Genomic DNA, 23,107 nt, shown 5'->3' with positions numbered 1-23,107 from the left:
TCAGCCTTGAGGAAGTTTGAGAGGTATTTGGCCTAGAGCCATGGACAAAATATCATGTACCCATTGACCTAGAAGGGTTAGAGAAGGAATATTTATAGGTAGAATTAGAAATTTTCTAGCAATTATGGCATCCTCTAGGGAACATTTCAAAAGGGGGCATTTCAATACTAGGGTTGTGGAGGCATACAAGACTTTGTGTAGAGTTTTTGGTGAAGATGAAAAGGATGTCATGCCCATAAGTTTTATGTATATGATCATTCAAATTTCCTCTTTTGGCATTGATTTTATTTTTGGTTTTGCCTCTTATTTATTAGAAGAAATTCACACTGTCTTGGTTGGGATTGCAAAAGGAAAGATAGAGAAAAATTTTGGCCACTATTCTTTGCTGATGCATATGTTTTTATTCAAAGGAGTAACATATTTTGGTAAGGAAATGAAATTGAACAAAGAATGGGATGGGGAAGCACTGCTAGTCCAATTATGGAATGTAGATATGACATGGGAAGTAGAAAACACTAGCTTTGTCAGGTTTCATAGGTACTTTGCTTCAAAATTGATTCACCTTTTATTAAGAGACAATCCTAGAGTGTGTAAGGCATTGGTGAGTCTTATCAAGCCCATGGATAATCTTGTTGGCTTGAAGGTGTCACATAATTGGGGAGACATTATCCCATACTTTGTTTCAACCATTCTTAGAATTTATGGTTTTAGAGGAACTCCTCATCTATTACCTTACTAGGTGCCATTAATAGTAGGGGTAGCTAAGTTTTTGTGGTAGCTAGGAGGATTAGAGGAAAATTATTTGGTGAAGGTCTAGTTATTCTTTGATTCTTTAAAATAAGATTTTGTTATTATTGACAAAGAAGTTGAGTATGTGATTAAGAAGCAACATGACATATTGCACTTCAATTGGCCAGATGATACACTTTTTGACAAGTGGATGGTAGATATTGCTTTTGGTGAATAGTGGGAAGAAGCTAAAATTGATGATGAGATGCAAGAAAATGAAGTATAGGTCATTGATACAATTGCACAAGATTAGAGGGAAGAAAAAGATAAAGGCAAGAAACCAATTTTAGTTGTAGGTCTAGAGGCTTAAGACATTGACATGATAGAGGAAGAAACAAGAATAAAAGTAACTCTATCGGTTCATGATGGAAATAGTGAAAACCCTCTAGTTGAGATTGATTTGCAATTGCTAGAACAAAATTCATCATTGGATAGTCTAGCAACTGCATATACCAAAGATTTAGAATAGCAGCCAATCAAAAAATTAGTAGCATGTGAAGATGTAACAGAAATGGGACCTAAAAAAAGAATAATATGGTGTATTATCTTTCTGTTACACAAAGTTTTTGTCCTTTTGCAACTGTTTGTAAAATGTAAATATCTTTTGTAAAAGGAAACCTATCAATTCTCTATGCCTAAAGCTTGTTTCATCTCACTCTATATCAGTGACATTCCAAGGCTAGAGAATGGTCCAATTTCTAATGCAATTTTAGTTTACATTGAATATTGGTCAGTCTAGTTATGGTTGCAAGCTTTATCATGTATCTTCATTGCAATTTTTCTAAGAATACATTGATGTTACATGATCCTTGTGTCTTTTTCTAGAGTCCTTCTGAGTTGCATTACAATTGTATACAATTTTCAAGGAAGATTAATACAAAATTGAACTCTCCCTATGTCTTTTCTTACTGAATTTTGTCTCCATTGTTGTTACCTAGTTATTCTGATATTGTGTGAGAAAATCTTGTCCAATTGAATGAAATTCATTTAGGTTGTATGTTGATTCATTATTGCTATTGGTTTCATGAATTAAGTAAATGCTTTAGTGAATCTACTAAGGTAATAGAAAGGATATCCATAAGAATGAATTCCAGTAAGAATTGTTGATAGTATTGGTTGTAATGTAATCAATTAGGTCCACAAATTAGAGTAGACTTTTAAATCCCAATGGAAGATGTACTGATCTAGTTAATCTAGTCTATAGACAGAGAGATCATGAATGAGCACCAATTCTAAAAAATCAAAATCAACCTTATTTTACTATTTGAAGAGTCTCAAAGAGGTTAGCAATCATTTACATATGATATCTGAGTTTTAGATAGCTACTATTTCTAGAAATATTTGTAAACCTAAGGAGGATTGTGACCAAATTCGTTATAAGGGATGTATATCATCTAAAAATATCAATGAATGGATAAACTATGTATATGTCAGAGGCATAAGATGAGAATCAAAATGAAACTAATAGATCCTCACACAACAACATTCATTTGAATCAACTCCTAGGTATACCCACCTTGGTTTTGCAGAGCCTAAAGAGTAGAAAGCCAATCTTGGTTTTACTGAAGTTGGATCCAAATAATATGCATACATAATTGTTAATGGGAAGTAGCTAGTCCCTAGATTTGTTGATATTCTTATCTTGGTATTGAGCTTTGTTGTTCAGTAGTTGAAAAATACCAACATAATGTTCCTTTCATATTGGTTATGAAAGTTGTGCCAGGTTAGTAATGATAGAACCACTATGACAATAGGTTTTTAAAACTAGGGTTTTATTACAAAGCACATCTATTATATTTTTATGAACCTTTACATTGCCTATTCACTAAGTAACACATAACCTGTCTCTATTTTCTAAAAAGAGTCGGTTGATCCAAATGCCAAGAAGGGAAAACTTGATGTTCATCAATTTGAGTTTGCTAAATTTCCTTATTGTGTAAATAATGCTCTTTTAGTAGGTTAGTCATTTGCATTTTTATGGAGTGTAAGTTACGTTCAATTTTATTGTTTCCTATTTTGAAGAATGTGTTACTATTAATTTTCTTTCTCAAACATACTTTTGTCTTGTTGTTTTAATTTGAAAATAATGTGTTACTATTAATTTTCTTTCTCAAACATACTTTTGTTTTGTTGTTTAAAATAAAGATTGCTAATTTTTTTTGTGTCAAGTATTATTTATGAATTAGTTTACAATGATGAATCCTATTTCTTTGTTATGTGTTTTTCTTACACATCAAAATGGGCTTCTCCTTGGTGTCTACATGGCTTTAGTATTGTCAATTATATGTTTACCTAGCTCTCCAATTGTTCTTGCACAAAATAATGGCTGACAATAAGCTCATGCTACCTTCTATGGTGACAATGATGCTTCTAGCACTATGAGTAACTTTTTTACCAACTGTACCCATCCTTTTGTTGTGATATACTCTTTGGATCTATCAGTCTATGTCACTAAGAAATCCAAATAGTATATTGACATAGATTGATAGATCCAAAAAGTATATCACAACAAAACTCAAAGTAATCAATGAGATTTTGTTTGGTTTTTTATCACTTGTCTTTTCCATTGGCTCTCTAAGTGGCGTAGGCTTACTCAAAAACAACAAGATAGATACTATCATTTTCTAATCATTATGTATATTGACATATAAAACTTCATAGAAATGGCTACATTTTGTATCTGATTAATGCAGGGAACCATCATAGGATTTGTCTGATTAACAAACAGCTATCTTGCAAGCCTTGTAAAGGAAGTTGCAATTTTCAGTCCTATAACTTAACTAGATCATGTTACCTCTCCGTTATCAAGAACTGCAACACCAATAAAATTTGTTTAGGTACTTTATGCGATTGTTTGTTAATAACTACATTTTTATACTTTTATTTACATATCTATTTTTTTTCTCACCATTTATGCTGACAAGTATACTTGGCTCTAGGCAATTATGAATACAATACATCAACATAAGCTGCAAAATTATCTATTGATTTTTAAACATTTAATTAGGTGATTCTTGTAAATGACATTTCACCTTAAATGCTTAATTTTTCAGTAATATTGATAAATTTTTATTTATTTAAACTAGTTATTGGTAATTGTAGTAATTATTTAAGTTAGTTTTCTATCAAACTATTCAAATATACAATGTGAACTATGGACTCTTTGACTTAGTGGCATTTTCCATTTGTGTATTTAAAGTTAATGTTCATTGTTAAACATTACTACGGTTCTTGTTTTAAAAGTTCAATATTGTGATATATTATATTATCTATAAATATAATATTATATGAAAAAAATGACATCTCCAAGCATCCCCATCTCCTGTTTTCAAAAATAGGTGATCTAGTCTTGGTACCAGTTTCCTATAAAAGTACTAGTACAAGTCTTCTGGCAACCTAAGGGTACATTGGTAATATAAAAAGCTATTTTTTTGTAAGATGCTTCCCTACTTAGTATTGGAATTTGTGACCTTTTGGATAATTATTTACTTTTTCATTTTGGAAGGATATTTACCTTATCCCTATTGAGACACATGCCTATGTGCTCTTTTCCTTTGTCCCTGTACGTTGACATTTAATTTTTCCTAGTTGACATAATTCTTAGGTAATGTGAATCATCTAATTTGGAGTAATATAAGGTGCATTCATTAATTAAAAAATCATTACAAAGTATAAAAGTGTTTTATACATATTGCAAAAATAAATATATTCTATATATTTTTATAGAAAAAAAGATAGTTCACATGAATTTATAGACTTTTATCCCCATTGTAATCAAAATTCTTTGCTCTCTAAAGTGCATAGAGTATAGGAGTTTTCACATTTCATGAAGTTGTCATATAGAAAATGATAAGGGGGCATTAGAGAATAGGAGATTAGACATGCATGTGATATAACTATACAAATGTAACAAAATGAATGATAACGCATATAGGATATGACATACTTTTCCAAAGGAGAGCAAAATTAGAGACAACAACTTGCATTTAGATGTGCACTAAATTCTAGCAGATGATGTGATGTTTTAGATGAATATTCTTGATGAAAAAATTGCATAATAAACTAAAGAACTCACTGGTTGACAGGCATAGTACTACTTATTGATCATTATCTTACTGATTAGAGCTCTATTTTTCATATAAACAACTTTCCTATGCCATCAAAATCTGTTCCTACCACAAATATGGATACACTATTATGGCAGTCTACTATCAATCTAACTACCTAGATTTAATTGATGTCTCTATTTTAGATGAAGTATATGGCTTTTATCCATTTTGTTTTAGATTTCCAAATGGAAGTGGATTTTTACCTTCTTCCACTAGTGCCATGCCCATTACACCTAAATGAATGCGACCATTTCTCCTCTAGCAATATTATTGTGTGGTTATAAATGCAAAAGGTGAATACTATCCCAATAGCAAGAGTCTCATCTTTTTTAAATATCAAAAAGGACATGCACTATTTAAGTACTTTCTTAAAATTAGAATGCCTTCCAATGGGACTTTCCTTCAAAGAAGTTAATATTTCTTAGTTTGGAGCAAAGAAGTGATTGTTTCTATTATACTTATCTTGGAGAATCCTCAGACATATTTCTTTCTAGTCTTTTTATTCCTCTTCAACGTAGAGAAATCATGTTGATGTCTTTAACTCTTCAGGTCTGATTGCAGCATTTGATGTATCTTTCTTAGCCTTCTTAGGAGAAAACATCTACTTCTGAAAAAGCTTCCTCATCCAAACAATTATGTCCTACAAATACTTATTAGCATATTGTAGTGTAAGGTTGCGTGGCTGTGTAGTTGGCCACCCTAATTTGACAAAAAATCCTTGCCTCTTTAAAACTTCTTTCCATACATGCTCTTCATAGTGAGAACATATGGGAGTGATTAACTATGTCTGGACATCCATGAAGTTCCATATCAAATCTCAATTCATGCCACCTAAACTACATGATAATTTGTACTCATCTCGAGCTGCCTGAAGATCATAGAAACCAGTCTTCAAGGCCCCCCTAAACATAATAATGTTGTAGATCTTTTTAGTCAACTCAATGGAAATATTTATTTTATTAGAAAACACACTATGTGCATAAGTAGAAGGGGACCCTTGCCTCAAGGATTCTACTAAAGGAAAAGTCACATCCATCCATATGATGTCTTTTTTAAGCCAAAGAATTATAGCATTAGTAGTCTCAAAAACCAAATTGGCATCATATGTTTAGTCACCTGCATCAACCAAAGAAGATCAAGTAGCATCTAAAGAGAAGTCCTCTATTGCTTGACATAGATTTCTAAAATTGCCTATATACTTTGACATATTTTCCAAGATGAGCATAAGATGCCCATTACACCTAAATGAATGTGTCCATTTCTCCTCTGGAAATATTGTTGTGTGGTTATAAATGCAAAAGGTGAGATGGTTTTGAATGAAATCCTTACTAGAAACTCATAAATCAAAGGGGTACCAATATTCAAACTCTTTCTTCATGCACTTTAGCAAGTTAGTAGGAATATTCAAGTGTGGAAAAGGACCCCCACAAAACACATAATTCCAAACTTCATCTGTCATCTAATCAACTTTTATTATAGTGGAAATCTTACCATAGATATCCCCATTTTGCAAAAGGTGAGTGACAAGGTATAATACACCATGTATAGTGTGGAGTTAGATAAAGATTCTACATGAAACTATTCATCCCATGGAATTCTTTTTCCAAGGCCAAATGATCTAGTAGCAAGAGGTGAACTAAATGGAAGTCCAATTACATCATATCCTATCAACTCAACAATGCATGATGGATTTTAGGGGACCTTGGACATATTTTGATACGAAATATTAGGGGCAGCCCTCTAAGTGATAATAAAATCTCCAGTTGCACTATCATTTATACATATTTTGATCGATAATATATTATTTTTTTAAAAAAGAACTGGACATCATAATTTTGATGCAAAGGAGCATAGCATTTTGACAAGGATGATATATGTATGACATGAGTTTCAACTAGCATTCATTAAAATTTTGATGTATAGATGTATAACATTTTGATGGGGATTTCATACATGCAACGTGCATGTTGACTAGTGTTCATCATAATTTTGACAACCATTACTCACATAGGTGGAAAGTGTAGTACACAATGCTTATGGGTTCAGATGGATATCTTGATAATAGTTTCATTGATATATCTACCATAGAAACATCAAAATTTTGATACAAGTTTAGGGTGGCATAAAATTGATGAAAAAAGATTGATGACAATGTTGGTCATTTTGTTGACATAGTGGAGTCAAAATTGAGACGAATCCTCATCAAAAATTGGGTCTAAATTTACTAGTGGATGTGTAGTGAATGAATTTGTGGTTAAATAACTGAAGGACTAATTCAAATCCATCTCCCCCCCCCCCCCACCAAACCCCTCTTAGAGTTTACTTTTCCTATTGTATTTCCAAAAATTGGTATGAAAGAGTTGGTTCTCTGAAATGATTTGAAGCTTTGAGGAAAGATCTTGAAGATGAAACTCTACAAGTTGGTAAAGGTTATTGATAATTAGAAGATTGAAATCCTTCTTTCACTACATTAGTTGAATTAAGAAAGAGATGAGTTGAAGTGATCATTAAAGAGAAAGAAAGAGATCAATATTGAAGAGAATGCCACACAATATCAAGAGATTGACACTATTGAATTATTTGTAGATGGAAACACAAGTGAATTTGATATTGAAATTGCAAATTCGATGGAAAAGAATGGTGTCCTAACTAAAGAGGTTAGAAATCTTAAGATAGAACAAGAAGTCCAATTAGTATTTCTATGTGAGGTGACCAAGTAGAAAAAAAAATTTGAAGAGGAAAAAGTCATGATTGAAGATGACAAAATGATATTGACCTACAAACTAGAAGAGAAGACATCAAAGGTGAATAGAATTTATTGCATACAAGTAGAAAAATTGAATCAAATAATGATTTCCAATCATGAATTGAATGGGAAAGATATTGAAATTACAACACTAAAGTTGCAAAATGAATAGCGAAGAAATTATTTGAAAAGACAAAATAATTTTCTGAAATTTTCAATAGACCTAGTGAAGTCATCAAGTATTTTGACCATCTCCTAGATCTAATAGTGATACTACTAGTTTGGGTTACACTAGTAGTGAAGAAGGAGAATCATCCAAAAGTAGTGAACAAAGGAATAAAAAAGGTAAGAACTAAAAGCCTTCTTTTCATAATTGTGGAAAGATAGGTCATAGAGAAAATGTTTGTAGGAGAAACAATGAAAATTAGAACCCTAAAAAGATTTTTTTGGGCAACCGTCACAAATACAACAATCAAGGATATTAGGCACATGATTTCAAGAGCAAGACATCAAGAAAAAAAATATTTGAAGGTTATTACTACAACTATAAGAAGTATCCAATGGAGTTAGAATGTAGATGAACAATACATGGAAGAAGAAGGAAGATTTTAGTACAACAAGTTTAGATGGGGTCACTTCATCCAATGGATTAGGTGATTACACCACCCCCAACTAGGAAATTAAGAGGTAAGTGTGGGAATGATATTTTAAAGTTTAATTATGGATCAATTCAAAGGATTGAGTTCTTGTTGTGGTCCCACAAAACATACTCCATTTCAGTCAAAAATGGGAACCCCCTAATTTATTTTAGGCTTTTTTGGGACCCTAGTCTAGGGCCTGAGTCATTTTGAGGTCTTATCTAGTCTCCTAGATTGTGTTTAGAGCCTGACAGAGAAGCTCACATATCAAGAAAATCAAAATTTTTGACAAGATGAGTTGAAGTGAAAAATTTAAATAGGTGCACACTAGTGCACCTAACCTAGTGTGCTAGTATGCCAAATGATGGAAAGAATTCTTTTGCATATTTTTATTGTGCAATTGCATAGTAGCACAACTACATAGTTGTGTAGCTATGCTAAAGTGGTGTCTTAGTCTATAAAAGGGGGAGGGAGATTTACACTCCCTTACCTTGCTCTTTTTTCTCCTCTGACACACTACTTACAAGCCTCTCACACTATAGCCCTTTCAGACTCAAGGTCCACCACGTCTCTACCTTTTTTGTACCTACACACTATATTTGGTGTGCCTTCTTCTATCTTCACCTGCAAATGATAGAGCACTTCATCTTTTCCTTGTTAATGAGCACTAGTTTAAAACTTAAAAAACTCTAAGAAAAAAATTTAAAACAAACATAAAAACACAAAACCCATAGGGATGCACAGTAGAACACCTAAGTTAGAGTGCTACTCCACACCCCCAACACATAACTTAAGCAAAAAGGAATGTGAAATTAGGTGCACACTAGCACACCTAACTTGGTGTACTAGTGTGCACCTCGAAATCTAAAACATCACTAAATATGTGCTCCCTAGTGCACCTATTTTTTTTAAAAGGATTTCAAAGAAAATTTAATATTGTGCATCAAGTGCACCTTCATCATGTGCCTATTGTCTTTAAATTTGTTTTTTGTTTTAAGAGGTTAAAATGGGTGTTCTTGTGTTTTCAAATAAATGTCACTTTGTAAAATTTTGGTTCGATAGGGACTAATGGTTTTTTTCCTCTTTTGTGTAGATATAATGGCATCTTCATCAAGCAAGAAAATGACACCAAAAGCCATTGTGTTCAAATTCCAAGGTGTTCCATCAAAGTTGAGGTTCCAAGATGACTACTCTAAGATTAAGGACACAAATTTGGGGTACACTAATTTGGGGGAGTTCCTAAGGATATTCAACAAACCTACTGAAAGATCAGCTATAGTTTATATATTAATCTGATGGGTAAACATAGCTTCACACCCAATGTTGGTGCAATCCTCAAAGCTCATTATGACACTTGCATAAAATTTTTTCCTTGAGGAAAGGGTGGTGAAGAGTGTGACTAGAGAAGTTTTCCTTGATCTCTAACCTAACAATACTAAGAGAGTATTCCATCTCCTGAGGCTGGACTAGTTTATTAGGTTAACCTATGAGGTAGCATAAAGGTGGTATAGAGAGGACTTGAAAGAGGCTTATGAGATCATCTATTCCTCTCATATTATAGAGAAGACTCCTCTAGGGAAGGTAATTGGTAAGGTGGATATGAAAAGGGATATATGAAAGAAGATATTGGATACTCAATCATACTTTTGAGTAGAGTGATGGGTCTGCCGATAGCTAGACACCTGAATGTCTTCATGACAATTTTTATCAAGATTATTAAGATAGAAAAGATGCAACTTGACTAGGCCACTACATTGAGTGAGAATCTATGTGAACAATTGGAAGTAGTGAAGGAAAAAAATATGTTCTACAAGATATCGTATTTGGTGTACCTATTAGCCACAAGGGTGATGGATTACCCTAGTCTATATAAAAAAAGTATCATGCAGGATCCAAATTCTTGGCCATAAATTGTTTACCCCTATTTGATAAGGAAGAAGCTCTGAGGATAGAGCAATGAATACTATTGTTAATGATGCCTTCATATTCACCATAATTAGATTCATAAAAGGAGATTATGGGAAGAGGTTATCAGATGAGGCAATGGCACAAGTAATAGCACTTGGTGCCTATTATATTCAATTAAAAACATTCACATATTTGAGGGTAACTGGTGCCATTGTCAATCTGAGGAAGCTCCCAAGATACCCTAGTGACAGACTTGTTCTTTTCGAGATTACTTAACAAGTTGAGTCCACATATGATAGAGTGAGGAAACAACATAGACCATGTTGGACATGGCCTTTGATTATAGGACCTTACCAAGTAAAGTAGAAGTAGGATATTCCTTCTTTTGAATAGGAATGGGACTAATATCCCCTAGAAGAGTACAATTACCCAAGGCCATTCTTTGAAAACATTAGGAGAGTCCAAAGTCTAGTAGGTAAGGAATTCTAGAATACAGAAGCCATCAAAGATCACTGGATGAATTCAACAAATGACTATGATGTATATTAGGGATTATTTTAGGATGACTTTGTATTGGGTAAAAAAGACTCTAAAGGTCAGTATTCCATTGTAGATACTACAACAAGACTTAGGGGAGCTACTTGACCCTCTATTCAACATAGATAAAATTTGAGAAAGGCTCATAATGAATGTTGAGGTTAAGACGGGGGAGAATGATGATATTAATAATCAAGTGAGACACGTTATCAAGATGATTTAGGATTGGATTAGGAAACCATTTAAACTTGATCCAATACCTAAGATAGTAATCTTTCATGTGCAAGCCTGCCCAGCCAAAGGTAGAGGGAAGAAAGTTACAACTCCTACCTTTGCAGCCCAGTCACCAATGAGGCCAAAAATAGTATACCAACTTGACTAATAGATTGGATACTATCACCCTCCAAAGAAGAAAGGAAAGGGAAAAAGAAAGAGGAATTCTCCTCAAAGAGCCAAACCAAAGGAGGGTGAAATCCCAACACCTTCACAACAACAAGAAGAAAATGTGCAAGGGTTGGAAGATACTAGAGCTTCCCAAGTCTAGGTAGACCCTCAATTACCACCAATTATGCCTAGCCACATAGAAATAGGGGTGAAATACAAGATGTCTCTCCTCCTTTATAGGTAGAACAAGCATCCCCTTTAGCCCCTAAGAAATTAAGAAAAATGAAGAGCCCTATTAAGAAAAGGAAAAGAGTGATCAGAAGGATGGTTTTTTCCATCTATCCTAGACCCCACTTTTGAAGAGGAAGAAGAAGAAGAGGAAGATGAGGAGGAAGATGTGCCATTGAAAGAAGAACATGGCTCACAAGAGCCACAGAGAAAGAAAGGAGGAGAAGTTCCATTGTGACACTGCCATTAGTCCTAGAAGAACCTCTAGAAATGATGCAGGAGCATCTTAAATAAAGGGGAGACATGTTGAATGTAAAATTTAAAATAAAAAAAAAAATTGGAGGAGAGAGAAAGTGACAAAAATTAAAGGAGAAATAATAAAAAAATAAAAATGAGAAAAGAAAGGAAAAGAGGATTTTTATTTTCGAGGTGCATAGGTGGCATAAATAGAAAAATAAGAAAAATAGTTGTCATTACATTAATTGAGGTGTATAGGTGGCATCTTAGAAGCTTGTGGAAACTTTCTTAAATCTTGCATTTAATATTTGTTGTGATCCATAAAGGAAATGTAATTTTCTAATTGGGCCACATGGCGGTGTTTAGTTGTAATTCTAGAAGGTTATGGAAGTTTTAGAAGATTGTGGATATTGTGTAGAAGGTTGTGGATAAGTCATGCATTGGGTGGTAAGTGCCTATTTAAGGAATGGATATGAGCATTTCTAATCAAGTTTTAGAAGTAGAAGCTAGAAGGCATGAAGACTTCAAGGTGTGAAAACTCTAAAGGTGTAGCTCTTCAAGTAGAAGTTATTGGTGAAGCTCTTGGTGTGAAGACTCTTATTTAGGATTTCTCTTATGTTGAAGAAGTCATATAATCTTGTGGGTGTTGTAAGGATTTTTCAAGTATAATAAAATTATTTGTGAAGCATTTTTTTTTCTCTTGGTATCCATATTGTTTCACTCTTGATTGCGAGTGGGTAAGGGTGGTGTGGCCCTCTATCAAGAAATAACTACTTTAGAGGATGAAGTACAATAATGGGTTGATGAGAAGGAGGTAGGGGGTGATGATGTATTCAAAATGTTAGATTTTGACTTCACATATATAGAAACAAAGTTGATTGGGGATAAGATCTAGGATACCCCAATGAATGAGCCTCAATAAAAGGACTAGATGCAAATGCCACTAGAATCATAGGGTCCAGATCTTACTCCTCCATCCCTAGTACAAGTTGTAATGATGGATAAAGACTCGGCTACTCCTTGACCTCCAAGTACCAAAGAAGAGAAGATTCAAAAGGAGCAAGAGGAAGAGTCACAACAAACAACAACTGATGAAGTGTCTAAAGAGGGACAAATGGTTGAATATCTATAGCAAGCCTCCCAAGACACTGAGATACAAACTATAGGCTCCACTGAGATAGAAACCATAGAAGAAGAGCCTTCATAGATGGAAAGTGTTGGAGTTTATGATATCCAACTTCAAAGACACACAAGATCACCTGCATGCAAAAACTTGTCAAAGGGAAGCCAAGGAAGGAAGAGTGTGGAGCAAGGGAAAAAAACCCTAAATAGACATAAGAGACAACAAGATATGCAAACACAAGAAAATATGTATTTACAATATGCCGAAATGTCTTATGTTGATTGATACAATGAGGGAGCTCGAATATAAAGAGCACAAGGAATCTCCTAGAACAAGCTAGAAGACACTAGGAGATAAGTGTGACAACTAAGCATACATACATATGAGGTAGAAAGTCCTCAAACAAGGTGAGAGGATAAGTATGACTTAAGAGAGGAAAAACTCTCGTATTGTCAACAACAAACTCCTAGACTACAACTAATAAATAAAATGCATTTACCTAAGTAAGCTTAAGTAAATAGAATAAATAATTAATAATTAATTCCTTAAGTGCAACTTAGGGAAATGCCTTAAGCTCAAAAACTAAGAAATGCAGAATGGGTCCTAGCAACAAGGCCATGTTAGGTACCCATGTAAAAATGCAAAAGATGCAACCTCTAAAAATGGGAAAAGAGAGAAAACCATGTGGGAAAAACCCTCCCCCAAAAAGAGGTAAAAACCTAGTTAAGAACTGAAGAAGCCTCCAACTAGGGGAATGTCTCCTAAAATAGGAACAAGGAGTGATCATGAAGAGCATAACTGAAGCATGAAGAAGTCACAAAAACTCTACCATCATAAAGAAAATTTTTGATTTGAAGAACCTCCAAAGAAGAAGAAGGCACAAACTGAGCGTGTCTATATGGTAGATGATCCATCTCACTGAAATGCATAGGTAGCCAACCACTGCAATCACCTTGTATATAGGATCAACCACTGAATACATAGCTCACACTAAAAAACCATCAAACTAAGGATGCATTAGAACAACAACATAACCCCCCCTTAATGTAGATGGGGTGAGATGATAGGAAACTGAGAAGGTGGGCCGAAGTCTCCTACAAATGAACCAAGAACAACAAGAGAGGAAAAGGTAAAAACACCTATAAAGACATAGTCACACTGACACTACATGGGGCTAATGTCATGGAAGGGACACTCACTTGACAAAGGGAGAATGCTTAAAATAGAAAACAACTATCCCCCCCATGGTGCTTTATGAAAATAGTGCATGTACAACTGACTCAAAATAACTTTCATGACCTCAAAATGCAAGACTGACACTTTATCTTAGTGTGATACATAAAAGTGCTTCAAAATGATAGCTGCAATGACCAAAATAGGAAAAAAGTTGACACAAAAGAAAGTACAACCTAAAACAAAGGAAACCATGCTAGAAAAATGATCCTCGGACCTAAAACACCCAAGATATCCACCATATAAAAAAAATTCCAAAAATATGATATTAAGAGCATGGGCCAAAATCTAAGAAAAAGGACTACATTTCTGAAAAGGTGACAAAACTAGCTTTCCAAAAATATAAAGTTTTCAAAAAACTGACATGGGATGCAAAAGATATGCATGTCGGAGTCAAAAATAGGACTTTGAACTTTGACTAAAAAAATAAGAAACAAAACTAAATCAAAACCTAAAAATACCTACGCTAATGTCTCTATCTTGAAACCATCTTTCTAGCACTTCTTTCAAATTGGAAAAAAACCTCTATATGCTCAAGTTATCGCCAAAAAATTACAAGTAGGTCAAAATGACTTTGGAGAGGTGCAATGACTAAGATGCAATGACATCATGCTAATTTCAGCAAATAATGAGTTTAAAATTTATGGCTAAATGAATTTCATAGCAAAAAAGAAAGCCACATGGTAGTGCCATGTGGACACCACATGATAGGCGGCTGACATGGCAGGGGCCACATGGCAAAGTGCCATGTGGTAGATTATGGTTGTTTATGTTTCTACTAACTATACCATGAGTGCTAAATGGATGAAGCCACAGGTAGGTAGAGATATCTAGTGGAGTGGTGAACTAGGGAGGCACTATGGCAAAGGCTGCATGATCTCGGGAGGTGTAGTAGTGGATTAGTTGTAGTCAGGCCGTGATGGAGCCTGGGGTGGCCCTGCCTGCTATAGCCACTATGGGTCGCACTTAGGTGGTGCCATAGTGGCATGGTAGTGGCTACTTGGTGGCCATTGGGTGGCGTGGCAAAAAAAAAAATTAATATTTTTTTTGCCAAAAATTGTCTGTATGACCATACGGAAGCCCTACAAGCAATTTTTTTTACCTCCTAGAGCTATATCTCCAAAATTGACAAGTTCTATATGAATTCTGACTACAAATGGCCTTTTGGATCCAATGGCAACATCCGTTTGGGCTGAAAGTGCTCTATAAATTTGTTGTTCCATCGATTTGAAGAAAAATGCACAAACAAACTAGGGTTTGTGACTTCAAATCATGGCTTCAAAAATCCTTCAACAAAGCAGTAGTAGGGAGGCTTTGATACCATGATGGAGTTGATGAAATCCAACTCCAAAGATGCCCAAGATCACTTGCATGCAAAATCCTGTCAAAGGGAAGCCAAGGAAGGAAGAGCGTGGAGCAAGGGAAAAAATCCTAAATGGACATGAGAGACAACAAGATATGCAAACACAAGAAAATATGTAATTAAAATATGCTGAAATGTCTTATGTTGATTGATACAATGAGGGAGCTCGAATATAAAGAGCTCAAGGAATCTTCTAGAACAAGCTAGAAGATGCTAGGAGATAAGTGTGACAACTAAGCATACATCCACATGAGGTGGAAAGTCCTCGAACAAGGTGAGATGATAAGTATGACTTAGGAGAGATCAAACTCCTATATTGTCAACAACTTATAACAAACTCCTAGACTACAACTAATAAATAAAATGCATTTACCTAAGTAAGCTTAAGTAAATAGAATAAATAACTAATAATTAAATATTTACTCTAATAGAAAGAACCCTAGAGAGGAGTGATAAGGGGAAAGTAGTGGCAGAAAAAACTCCTTCATCCTTAAGAAGTGGGCCCTCAGTGGAAGAAGTCCTAAGGTGCTTGCAAAAGGAAATGATAAGAAGTAAAAAGCCACAATTCACTACCAATGAAGAGGACATGTTCAAGTTGGTGGAAGTTCTGACCTAGTCTGAGTCCCCTTCAAGAGAAGCAGGACTGTTGGCTTTTATCATTAGTGATCAGAATCAAGACATATGCACATAAGTGGCTATCCCTCCTCCTGATGTAGATTTAGAAGATCTAGGCCCATAGGACTATCATATTAGGAAGGTTATCCTTGGGAAGCCAACATTCAATACCACTAGGTTGATGGTAATAATGAGGATAAAAGATGTCTTTAGAACCTTAGAGCAAGAAGGGGTAGAACTTAGAACACTTTGTAGGAAAAATGAAATCCTAAAGGGATATTTAGCTGAAGTTGTTGGTCCCTTGGATCTAGAATAACCCGAGGAGACTCTGAATGCTGCACTCAACAAAAGAGATGGGGGAAAAGTATAGTTGAATCTATTTTTGAATGCCTATCAGCAATGGTGAGAAATTTTTGAGGATAAGGATGTCCTAATCATCTGAGGAAATCTTAAGCTACTACATGCTACACAAAAAAATGTAGACAAGATGGTAGCAATTTTGAAGCAAGATTTCAATATAATGGATGAAGTACATGCTTGGAGTAAAGATTTATGGGCATTAAAGCCTATAAAAGGGTAGAGGTATAGGATTTTTTTAGATGTATATACAATAGAGAATTTATATTTAGTTGATGATTGGATTGAAAAAATAGTGAATAATAATAAAGTAATGGAAACATTACATGCGGAGATCCATCAACTCAAAGACCAAGCCCAAGATAGAATTTTGGAGGTAAAGAAACATTATTGCAATGCATATTTGGATATTTTTGAGGATGATGAGGAAGAGAAATTAATTCCCATAGAGGTAGTTATAGAGAAGTTCTAGAAGATTTTTGAAGAAGCTTCTACTAATGATGACATCTGGCGAGCCTTTAGAATAGAAGAAGCCTTGCTAGAATTAGATTGAAAACATGGGGATTTTGCTAATACCTGTATTGAAGTAGAAAACTATAGACAAAACATCAAAGATAATTATGATGCTTTAGATATACAAGATGTACCTAGATTACTAAGATTATTGAGAATTTTGAGAGCAAACATCCAGATATAGCTCTAGTGTGAAGAGGGACAAAACCTAGAAGCTAGAATTTCAAGTTTGACACTCAATAGAATTTTGCAATTTTGGACCTTTCAGGTGAGCTAGTGAGTTGCTATATGGGTGTTCAAGTGCATTGCTACAAAGGTGTGTAGGTGTGTTGGTGAGCTGGTACACTGGTGCACTTTTCCAGAGGTTCACCGATAGTTAACTGCTAGTTCCAAAAATAGAGCTTTCCATGCATCAAAAATGCATTCTGATACTTAACTCTGATAGATGCCTAGTGAAGGATCAGCTTCTATTTTTGACACTTCTAGACACTTTTAATTTGACTAAATTCTTTCTTCTTCTTTTTTCTCTTATAAATTCTTTGTTCCATGACATGTAAAGGGTTATGCATCTAATTAATGAATATAAAATGGATGGAGTCCTACTAAGAAATAGTTAGATTCTTAGTTTGTATATAATTAGTTTGCTTATTAAATTAAAAGCATATTATTGCATGAAGATATCTCTCACTCCCAACACAATGAGGAGATGATTTCTTATAAATAATCCATTGTAATATATAATTGGGACAACTATTATTTTGCAATAAAATTATGCTTTTGGTACTCACATTTGGAGCATGGTGATTCTTCCCTAAATGTGTCATTATTTTGCGAATTTATGTTTATAGAATGTTTATGGAATTATGATTGAGCCAAAAGTTTATTTCTTTTTTTTTTGTTGTGTGATCTTCTAGTTTTGGTGTTTTCTATAGTTTTACAAATTTTGCTAACATATCTAGCTCGAGAAGAAATCACCAAATTGTGCCTGCATAACTCTTTGTCTCGCATGAGTGCACTTTCCATGGCCTTGTGACTTGATGAAGAGTGAAATATCATATGGTTATTAAGTTTCCCATTGAAAATTGTATCATTGGAATCAAGGAAGTGTTGCTCCTATTTTCATTGGATACCCATCAATTTCTTTGAAATTTTAAATCACAAATGCATCATTTTTGTAGCTTATGCCCGTTAGGATTTTACATTCACATTATTTGCTTTAAAGTTCTTGTTATTTTCTTTACTAATCCATTATTAAATTAGGAACCCATATTAGTTTCATTATTAAATTGCATTCATTGGAAAATTAGAAAAAAAAAACCATAGTTCTCTTTTGCATATTTTATTTTGAAGTAGCAAACAGATTCTACATCTCATCCAAAATCAAATAAATCAACAAAGGCCTCCTCATGAAAAAAAACATTTATCTTTGACTGAGTGGATTTCAGTAGGTTGTAAGATCACATAAAACCTTGGATTTGATTCACAAGATCAACTTTTCAAGAGAGGAGTTCGAAAGAATTCCTATCGTTTAGCATCATGCATAATGATAGCTCAACAAAAGTGGGGCAAGAAGGAAGGCCGATATTTTGATTTTTGAAATAGAAAAAAAATCTACCAAAGTTCCAAAATTTAGCACTTTTGGCAAGTTCAATTTTTTTTTGAGTTTTTCATAAATTTAGGTGCACTAGTACATAGGTACATAGGTTATAAATTCTATGGTGTACCTAAATTTGTGAGAAAGTGTACTTCTATAGAGGTGCACTTTTTCCAAAGTTGATGAAAATTGGAGGGTTTTGATCTAGAATCCCCATTTTAGTGAGCGTTAAGATATTCACCAAGTGCACATGAGTTTCTTGAGCTTACCCACTTTCACAAACCACATAGTGACAAAGGAATCCCCCAAATTCAACCACTTCTATTCGAACTTTCATCATCTTTTTCAACTCTGCCTCCACTCCAACCACTTGATGGACCACAAAATATTTCATCAATTCTACCTCCACAACCACCTTTAGGTCCTCCAAATCCTCCAATGGCCTTCTTTGAAAATGCCATAGACTCACCAATCAATTTGAGAGGTGCACTCCATGACCTCCCTAAAAATCCTAAGAAGATTTTTCCAAGGTTCATTTATGGAGAAACATGAATTTCCAAAGACCACATAAAAGTATTCAAAGAAATTTGCAACTGAAAACAAATTGCTAATAAGGATGTGGTTCTTCATTTATTCCCCTACTCTTTAGGGGAAGTTGCCTAAAATTGGTACACCAATTTGCTACCTAGATGTATTGGAGATTGGGATACCTTCAAAAAATTGTTCTTAGAACAATTTAAAACTTTTATCAACCCAACAGTGATACATCAAAAATTCATATCGATCAAAAGTTATCTAGTTGAGATAGTTTCATGCTTCAATCATCACTTTCACATGGCATATCACAAATTAGAAACACCATATACTATACTAGTTGAAGAGGCTATTTAGATTTACCTAAATGCTATGGACCCTTTTACTACTATCTTTCTAAGGAGGCTTCCTACAACAAATATCGATACATTGGAATAGGTCTTCACAAAAGCAATAAATTTTACTAAGCGAGCCAATCCTAATAGATGAGGATTGATGTTTCTGGCCCAAGCTATCATGACAATGCCAACATACCCTATCATAGTACCTATGATGCAAAGTCAATTTATAACTATGAATCTAGTTCCATTACAATGGGCACCTACTCTGCAAAACCTTTCTCTAACATATCTAGGGTATGAACCTCCAAAATATGTGTTCTTTGAGAAAAAGGCAGTAGTACCTGCTAAAGTAGACAATAGCTTTATTTTTAAATTTTGTTCGATGAAAAAGACTATGTCACAAATGAATAATGAGATAACTCATCTAAAGTTGTCATAGGGATAGAATAATAGGTTTTAGAGGAACAATGCTGGCCCCTACAACAACAATTATGGTCAAAATTATAAGAGGAATTTCTATTGGAACAATAATAGTGGGAACAAAAATATGGTAAACAACAATGGAGGAAAAACTTCAATCCTCTTGATCACAATAATGGCTTCCAAAGGTAGAACTAATAATGGAATACCCATCTAAATAATGGAAACATTCTTGTAGACAATAACAATAGTAATGGTCAAAATGCATCTAACAACAATGGTTCATACTATGATGGAAATCAAGAAATGACTCAAACTTCATAGGAAAACCACAATGTTCCTCCTATGAAATTTAATGCTATGTTATTAGAATCCTATGATCCTATACAAACCACACAAGTAGAGGAGCCAGTCAATGAAGATTTATCATTCCCATTTAGCATAGAACCTGACCTTCAACATGAAGAGATTTTTTCTTTCTAAAATGACAATTGGAATACATACAACCTAAGAAGTAGAAAGGAGCCTCTGATAGATGGAATTCTCGTAGCACTACAAACATGTCCTCCTGATCCAAGAGTGAGAAACAATTCAGCACTAGTTAAATCACTATTTGGAGGACAACAAAGTTAGAACCAAGGAAGTGTACCAACAAGCTTGAAAAGCTCGGCTTGGTCTACTAAAAAGTATAGTGGCATAGAAGACCTAAAATGAACAAAGGCCAATATGTCCATGTTTGACATGTTGCAAAATTGTCCACAACAATGAGAGGTGCTCATAAAGACTTTGGATCATACAAAGACCTCCCACAATGTGAATACTACCACTCAAAAGACTATATCGCAACAAGTTAATGTTGCGAAGGAATTTCCCACTATGTTTAAAGACAAGGTAGAGGTGCCCCCATTTTTTCTTAGTATTAGAATATATAGGAAGAATCATCACATTTTCCCTATTGATTCGGGAGCTTCATGTGACATCATGCCATTGTCTATAGTGCAAAGGTTAGGAGTTAGCCCTCAACCTACCAACCAAATAGTAATATAGTTGGACAAAATAGAGGTGAAAGTCATAAGTGTATTAAAGGATGTGTGGATACAATTAACAGTTAACCCAAAAATTCAAGAAGTCATTGATATACATGTGGTTGATATCCTAGAGACACATGGATTACTCCTCAGTAGAGAATGGATGAAGTGTCTAAGGGGATGGTTTTCCATGGATTTCACTCAGCTTTGTTTACCATGGAAATATTTGAAAAATCAAATCAAAATAGATGTAGAGCCAAAGTTAAAAAGGATGATCATAGAATACAATGCTCATAATGATGTAGCCTTCTTACAAATAGATTTAGGCTCCTACAAGGTGATAGTTTTTTATACAACTTTGACCAAAATATTAGATGATCAAGAATGGATCCCATTTTTTCAACCCTGAAAGATGAGGTTGTAACACAATTCATAGACCATATGATGGCTAATTTACAATGTCTAGGAGAAGAAGATGACCCTAATATCCTTCTCCTTCTAAGATTTTGTTGATTATATAAATTTAGCCATTTGGAGTTCAAATGTTCATCATGTCAAGAGGTAGTTGATAAGGTGTTAACACAAATTATGGGAGTAAAGAAAGTCAATGATCCACAAAATGAACCTAAAAAAAACCAAATTCTTACAAACATGTCTAATGTTATTGAGGAGATTGAAGAAGGAATTGAAGATCTAAATGCATCATACAGTGATACCTCTTTAGATGCTAGAGGTTTTTCTTCTCCTTGACCTAGAATGATCAAAGTACAAAGAAGAAGATGATACATAAAAGGCCAGGGATGGACTTCAGTAGTCATCCATCCTAAACCCAAAGTGGATGAAATCAAAGAATTGATCGATGAAATTAAAGACAAACAAGTAAAACATAAACTCCCAGTTTCAAAGAATGGAAATGGAAACTTAGTAAGTTCACCATGTGAAAGATTATAGTGGGCACCCAAGAGACAATCCTTCCAAGCTTAGGTAAAAGAAAAATTGAGGAAAAATAAGAATAAGGTTAGAAAACCCAAGGAAAGCCCAATTTTGACACTTTTCTTTGATGGTTCCAAATGAAAATCAAGAGCCAGTGCAGGTATTGAGTTAATCAGTCCAAAAGGTAACTCTTTCTATGTAGCATATCGATTGCAATTTAGATGTACTAACAATGTTGTAGAATATGAAGCATTGATCTAAGAACTTCTTTTTACACTCAAGAAAGGAGTTATAGCTCTCATTATTGAAGGAGATTCTTGGTTATTCAACAAGTGAAATCACTATAATCCTATAATGATAAGAGGTTGCTTTCTTATAGGAAAAGGGTATGGGATCTACTAGATGATTTTGAAGCTTTGAGCATAAAGTCTATTACAAAAAGAAAAAATATGGTAGCAGATGCCCTTGCTATTTCAACAAGTGCATTACAACTAGTCGAAGGAACAAAGTTAAAATGGTTCTCAATCAAATTGGTTGTTGCTCCATCTATCCCCGACAATATCAAAAACTTCCAAGTTTTTCATTATGATCAACATACTCTTTAATTTATTATGTGTAGCAACCACTTTAAGGAACAAGAAGTAGATGACACTCCAGATGACACACCTAAGGATATCACAACTTGAGATGAAGATGGAATTTTGAATTTGAAAACTAATAATATTCCTAAAGGGATAGTTGAGTTGGAGTGCATTTTTTATTGTGATGAATTAGTGCTTAATAAAAGGACCACTAAAGAGAAAGGAACTGAGGAATGTGACTCATAAAATTTAGGAATGGAAGATGATCCCAAGATGGTAAGAATTGGGAAAGCATGTAGTCTACAAGAAAGGGAAGACATGATCAAATATCTTATGGAATATAAGGATGTTATCACTTGGAGATATGAAGAACTAAAGACATATGATCCTCATATTATTACGCATGATAGCCCACTCAAACCTAATGCCAAACCCTTCCAACAAAGGTGAAGACCCATCAATTCTATCCTAGAACCCTTGTTAATGAATGAAGTCAAGAAGTTATTGGAAAGTAAGATTATTTTCTCTGTGCATCACTCTACATGGGTGGCTAATTTAGTTCCTATATGAAAAAAGACTAGGGAGATTTGGCTTTGCATATATTTTCACAATTTGAACCCAGCATCTCAAAAGGACAATTATCCATTGCCCTCACTAGATGAGGTCTTACAAATAATGAATGGTTCAAAAATGATGTCTTTCTTGGATGGATATCTAGGCCATAATTAGGTAATGGTAGAAGAAGATAGGCTAAAGACTACCTTAAAAACCAAATGGGGAACCTTCACCTATAGGAGAATGCCATTTGGATTGATTAATGCAGGGTCTACATTTTAGTAGGCCATGGTTGAAGCTTTTAAGGGATTGATTAATAAATGTATAGTAATCTATATGGA

At 34.3% G+C, this 23,107-nt stretch overlaps 1 pseudogene; it reads right to left on the bottom strand.

The window, feature by feature from the left end:
* Window positions 1–5,097: 5,097 nt before the first annotated feature.
* LOC149546217 (leucine--tRNA ligase, cytoplasmic pseudogene) overlaps window positions 5,098–23,107 on the bottom strand; it is a 94,023-nt pseudogene continuing 76,013 nt past the window's right edge.

This window comes from Cupressus sempervirens, chromosome 7, assembly GCF_028749045.1.
Source record: "Cupressus sempervirens isolate cs-2001-9-10 chromosome 7, ASM2874904v1, whole genome shotgun sequence".
NCBI lineage: Eukaryota > Viridiplantae > Streptophyta > Pinopsida > Cupressales > Cupressaceae > Cupressus > Cupressus sempervirens.
This window is presented reverse-complemented; position numbering and strand designations above follow the sequence as displayed.